Genomic DNA, 6,000 nt, shown 5'->3' with positions numbered 1-6,000 from the left:
GCGACCGCCGGCTCCGCCTCCGCCTCCGCCTCTCCCACCAGCGCCACCGCCCACAGAGCCGCCCCTGCCCACCGGCCAATCGGCGCCAGGCGAACTGTGAGGGACAGTGCCTCTCGACCAATGGGAAAAGGAAACCGGGCGAAGGGATTCGCAGGTAGCCTGCGTGAGTGCCCTTTTCCAATTGGTCATGAGCGCTTGAGCGACACGCCATCTGACCAATCATAGGAGAGACAACAACTCCCGAGAGACGCGCGGGAGGCAGCGGCAGGAAGAAGAGGGGGCGTTGCTATGGGCGCCTCGTTCTCATTGGGCAACTCCTGAGGGCGGGTTATAAATAAGAGAATCAGCCAGTAGGAGAGCGGGCCGGGCAGTGATGGGCGGGCGGAACAGCCAATCACCGTGTGGCTTTAGCGGCGGTGGATGAAGCTGTCAATGGGGCGGGCGCTCGAGTGTCCCGAACCTACGGCCGGTCCCGGTCCTGGTCCCGGTCCCGGTCCCGGTCCCCGCCCCCGCCCCATCCTTGATCACCTTGCCAACGAGCACAGCTGGGCTCCGTGGTGTCAGCCCTGCTGCTATTGCCTCTTATTCCCCGTCCGTGCTAGGATTCCCGCAGGACTCATCCCTTTCTCTGGGCTCCTCCTTGCACCTTCAGCGTTCACTCTTCCCGTTCTGTCCATCTGCCTGCCCCCCGCTCCTGCTGTCCGTCACACGGCTCGGCCACCCCCGCTCCCCGCCTGGAACCTGCTTAACCCAGCTCAGATATTCTGGGCGTTCGGCTGCCAAGGTGAAATAAGCCTGGGATTTCTCACATACAATCGGCTATTTTTCAAATTATCACTTACGCTCATGTAGGCAGCCTGGAACAGGTATGGAAGAAGATACCTTTCTTCCTGCTGCGATGCGCTGCCAGATTCCAAGTATCCATTCCAAAGCACGGCAGGACTAAAACATCTCATTAAACATTTGTGAGGGGGATTTGGTTTTCGTTTACATTGGCGAGAGGCTGATTCTTTTCCCTGACCTCATCTTTGGCAGAGGATGAACTATTTTTACTGAAACTCTTCCACAAACAAGGTTCATTTGCTATGCAGTTATGGATAGAATAACCAAAGCCCAAACAGTTAAAAACTGGAGGAGTTGTAACTAAAAAGAGTCTCAGGCAAGAATGTGTCAGTCAGCTTTTTCATACCATATTAGAAATATGTTTTCTCATTATTGTTCATCATTAATTTTACATCTAGTCTTTTCAGTGTGATCAAAAATGTGCTAGAAGGAGTTTGATGTCGGACACATTAGCACCAGCTCTAAATACTGAACAGAGACTTATTCTTACAGCTGGATTAAAATTTCTCTATTCTGCAATGTCTTGATTAAATTTAGTCTCAGAATTTCAATCAAGAGTCTACAGTGAAATTTTCTCCGTTTGTTTAACTACAAAAGGTATAATTATCTTTGCACAGGTAACAGATTAAAAGTACTTTCTGTGTGGGCAAAAAATATGTTGTTTTCTCAATTTCCTCCTGGATTTCCTTCACAGGAAATTTTCCCACACTCACAATTGTTAAATATCAACCACCTGCAAACATCTGTTCTAATGACATCTCAAACACAGAGTGCAGCAAAGCTTTGGTAAATAAGCCATTAAAAAAATATTATTGTATCAATCATATTTTAAAGAGTGACATAGCAGATGGAACTACCCAGATCCATCAGTCTCTTTATATTTAAGCAGGATTGAGTCTCATAATAGGCGTTTTTAGCAAGATTTTTTCTTTAGAAATTTTTTTTTTTTTAAGTTAAATTTCAGTGCTTTATATTTTGCTGGGATTTATCTCAGCAAGATTTTGTAAAGCTAACTCTGGGACATCCCGGGGTCCTTCACCATGTCAGGGTCCAGTGATCCCTGCGACTTTTTACCCCGTTTAAAAAAAAAACAAAAATAAAACAAAACAGTATCTCCCCATTTCCCGATTTCCTCGTCCCTGCTGTTTTGGGAGCTATTAGTTGGCTTTAAGGTGACATCTGGTGGTAGGTTTTGATTACCGCTCTTTTTAGGAACTGATCCCAGAACTACACAAATGAATTATCATTCCCCTGTTTCCCTTCAAAAATTTTACCTCCTTTTTGTTTCTCAATGCCTGCTTTTTGGCTGCGAATGTCTTACTGGTAATATCCAGGAATAAGCAGTAATCCCACAGTCTGGTGCAAAGAAACATCATTAAAAGGCACCAGCGTGATCCAGTAAAGCTGAACCTCGGTTGGAAACACTCACACTGTGTTTCATGTAACATCACACGAGCTCCTGTGACTCGTGACGCTACTGAGCCCTGTTTCGAGAAGGAAATAAAGACATCTCATGAGCCCTCCTATGACTTCATCTCAACGGCAATTCCTATTTTTGAAAGCAGGAAAAAAACCGGAGCTGGCAGCAGAACTTTGTCGCTCTAAGTCCCCGTCCCCCGCTCGCAGCTGGCAGAAACACCGGGGCAAACCTGCAGCTTTGGAATCTGCAGAAGACGAGTGACTTTTGTAGCCTCCCTCTGTTTCCCGGAGAGAGGAAAATGAACGCCGCATTAAAAGACTCATCAAAGGCAAAACCTTGCAGATGTCGCAGCGCTCTCGTTCCTGCCCATCTCCTCTCCATCCCAGAAGGGCTCCCCAGCCTGTAAATGCCTGTGCTCAGGTCGGGGATTCATTCCCCTCTCCTCCGGATGCCCCCAGGCTGCTCCATTCGAAGATCGGCCACTCCAAAAAGCAGCTCTGTGCCTTTGTGGTTTGCACTTCTCTGCTCTCAGACCAATTCTCTCCTCAAGTCGGATCCCTTTGGCTTTTTAAATATAACTGGTTTGGCAAAGGAACAGAGGAGGGTTCGCTCACGGTTGGACATAAAAACAGACGTCAGAAGGTGGATGAGAGCAGGCAGAAGGGGAAACCCCCTTCCTCCCGGATCTGGAAATTTGGGAGATTTCTCTTTCCCAAGAAGAAAGCTGGTGCAATGAATCCATGTAAATTTGCCCCCACTGCAGCAGGGCAGGTGTCTTTCCCAGCTTCTGTGGGCTCCAAAACTAAACAAGTGTGACATGACAGGGACTGTCTCTCTTCCCTCCCAAAGGACCAAGCCAGTGGTTTGACCTCACAGTATTGTGATGAGAATGGACATTTTAGTGATTTAACCCATTAAATACCTTATGTAAGGAAACCTGTCAAGAAAAACCATCTTTGGGTAGGATTGGTCAAATTCTGCTCTGATTTACTCCTGTGAGATTTTAGATTTCAGATCCTGAGATCTGAAATAATGTCACAGGAGCTGGAAGAGAGGGTCCCCATGAGAATGCCAGGAATTTGCTCTTGATTAATGTCAACATAAGCCCTTTTCTAGCTCCTGTCCTAGATGGATTTTTAACAGAACAGCCATGAAAAAATGATGCCTTTCGGGTTTCAAACCAAACCCCTAGATATTGAAAACCATCTTAATGGTTTCCCTGGGAGGAACATTCTCCCACACATGCCTCCCTCAGCCAGCCTTGCAGGTAGTTTTTGCAGAACAGGGACAAGTTGGCTTGCAGGTGAGAGGGCATTTCCAGCTACTCTGAGCAGGGGAAGGGGGAAGGCACAGCTGGGGCTGTGCTCTGACCCCCTGCCCCTTGTCTTGTCATTCCCATGCTCCTGGCAGCAAGGAGGGCTCCGTGGGGGCAGCCTGCACGCTGTCCTCTGCAGAAGGATGAACATGCCTGCTGCCCAGCTGGGTTAACAATTCTGTCACCTCTGCAGACAAGGTGGCCCGTGTGTCCTTGTCTCAAAGCCGTGCTGCCGTGTCAGCCCAAACCCACCACCACATGTCTCTGCATGAGACATGGAAACCATGGGAATGTCAGAGCATCTTCCATGTTCCTCTTCCAGGAGGCTGGGCAGAGCCCAGGCAGGAGGCTGGCACAGCACCAGACACCCTGCCTTGGGAGCTGGAAAGGGATTGTTCCAGGGCAGATGGATATGCCCAAATTGACAGCTCCTGTACCGGGGCTGCTGCCACAGTCTTGTGCTCCCCTGCCTGCTCGTCATGGCCATCTGCTGCCTTGGCTGCACTTTGGAGCCTGCCCACCCTGGCACAGTGCTGTGGCATGGCTGTCACCAAGCTCCCAGTGCTACCCTGGTTATGGAGTGGCACCAAGCCGACCAGCTGGCCCCTGCCTGCTCTGAGGTGCTCCCAGCCATGAGGCTGTGCAAACACTGGGGCAATGAGCCAGGACTGACCCTGTGTCACTGTGCCTTGCTTCAGCCCCAGGCAGAGCCCAACACACCATGTTCCAGCCCTTGGGATCTGAAGAGCAAAGGGTGAGACCCCAGTACTCAGGGCAGGCCTGGGGTCATGGCTTCTCTCAGCAGCACCTGAACTTTTGAGATTTCTGAATACCAATTTTGTAGGGGAAAATCTTAAACATCTGATGAAGTTGTGTTCGCTTTGTATTCACCCATCAAAGTGCAGAAATACAGATTTGCACTTAGACCATGGTGGATGCTGAAAGAGGCCATGCAGTCCTGTGAAGATCAAGGCCAACAGCCCAGTGGCCATCAGCCCCACCTCTTCTGCCTCATGTTGAGGCACAAAAGGGTTTCTGCAGTGCCTGGTGTGCTGTCCTCACTCCCCAGCTAAACTAGGTTATCTCTGGGATGAAAGCACAGCTTTTTGTGTCCTCAGGCTGCACAGCAGCCTCTCCTCCTCTGGTTATGCTCCTCACACTTGCACTCATTCCTTATCTCTTCAGATACAACAGTGAAGAGACTTTTCCCTTTTGTGGCACTGAAATTGGAGAACTCTGCCACCACAGAGCACTTCAGCTTGTTCCCCCCACCAGTCACCCCAGGCTGGGGCACCTTTAGCTCTGCCCCTGCTTTCTCCAGCCCTTTTTGCAGAGCTGCAAGACTTACAAATATTCAGATGCTACTGGATCCCTGCTCAGCTCTCTGAGAGATCCCACTCTCTGATCAGCCTGCCCCCAGATGCATTTAAGTTTCCCAGACCCTCAATGTTCCCTGGCTCCCTGAGCCAATGAAGTCACAGTGTTAATTGTTCCTTGACCAGAATGATTCTCTAACTCTTATGCTTTGCTATCTGATCCACGGGTTTTTTTAGGGGTTTTTTTCAGTTTTTTTCTTCCTTTCTTCCTTTGCTGGGCTACCAAGCTGTGGAGAGCTCTTGGAACAGAAGATGAGTCAGGACAGATATGCAGAGGGAAGAAGATGATATTCCAGCCTTCAAGTCAGGTTCACTGCCTGCGTCATTGTTATTAAAAATAGATGAATGGCAGCGCTCTTTGCATTGGAGGAGAGATACAGGAGATGTAATATCCTGGGCTGCTGAGCAAATGCTCCCTCTGTCTGCCTGCAAGTCCCCCAGTGGCATCTCCTGCTCTTTGATAAATTCTCTTTTCTTGGCTCTGACTTGTGGGATTTAATTTGCCTTTCATAAAAAAAACTGGCTTAATGTTTCAACTTTGGGAGGGGGAATGACTCACTCAATGATTAGCTCTTCTGCTCCAGTCAGTTGACTTCCAGCTTCTTTGAGAATTGAAAATCCCTACAAGTGCCAAGCTGTCTTCCTTTGAGAGCAGGTCTTCTCCTCATTCTGCACTGAAGAGCTTCTGGAGGATGAAAGTAGCTGTTTAGGGATGATACCTGGGCCTGTCCATCCATGATACCAAGACTATCCTAATCATGCCCCATCCCCTCAAGGGGACAGGGACAGGCTGGGATCTGCTGTGCTCTGCAAGGCCAGGCTGAGATGTGCACCAGCCGTGCTCCCAGTGCCCTGGGAAGGGCAGAGGGGAGAGAGGCCAAAGCACAAGAAACGGGATGATTTACATGAGCCCAGGTGAACCACTCACATGTCCAGAGCCATCCCTCTGCTCAGGATTCCCCCTGCTGCAATCACTCACCCCTGGACTGGTGAAACAAGTGATCATTCTTCAGATTGTGTGGGGCTGAAGGTGATGGTGGCAGCGA

Source organism: Lonchura striata, chromosome 8 (assembly GCF_050655825.1).
Source record: "Lonchura striata isolate lonStrDom1 chromosome 8, ASM5065582v1, whole genome shotgun sequence".
Lineage (NCBI taxonomy): Eukaryota > Metazoa > Chordata > Aves > Passeriformes > Estrildidae > Lonchura > Lonchura striata.
Note: the sequence above shows the minus strand (reverse complement) of the source record.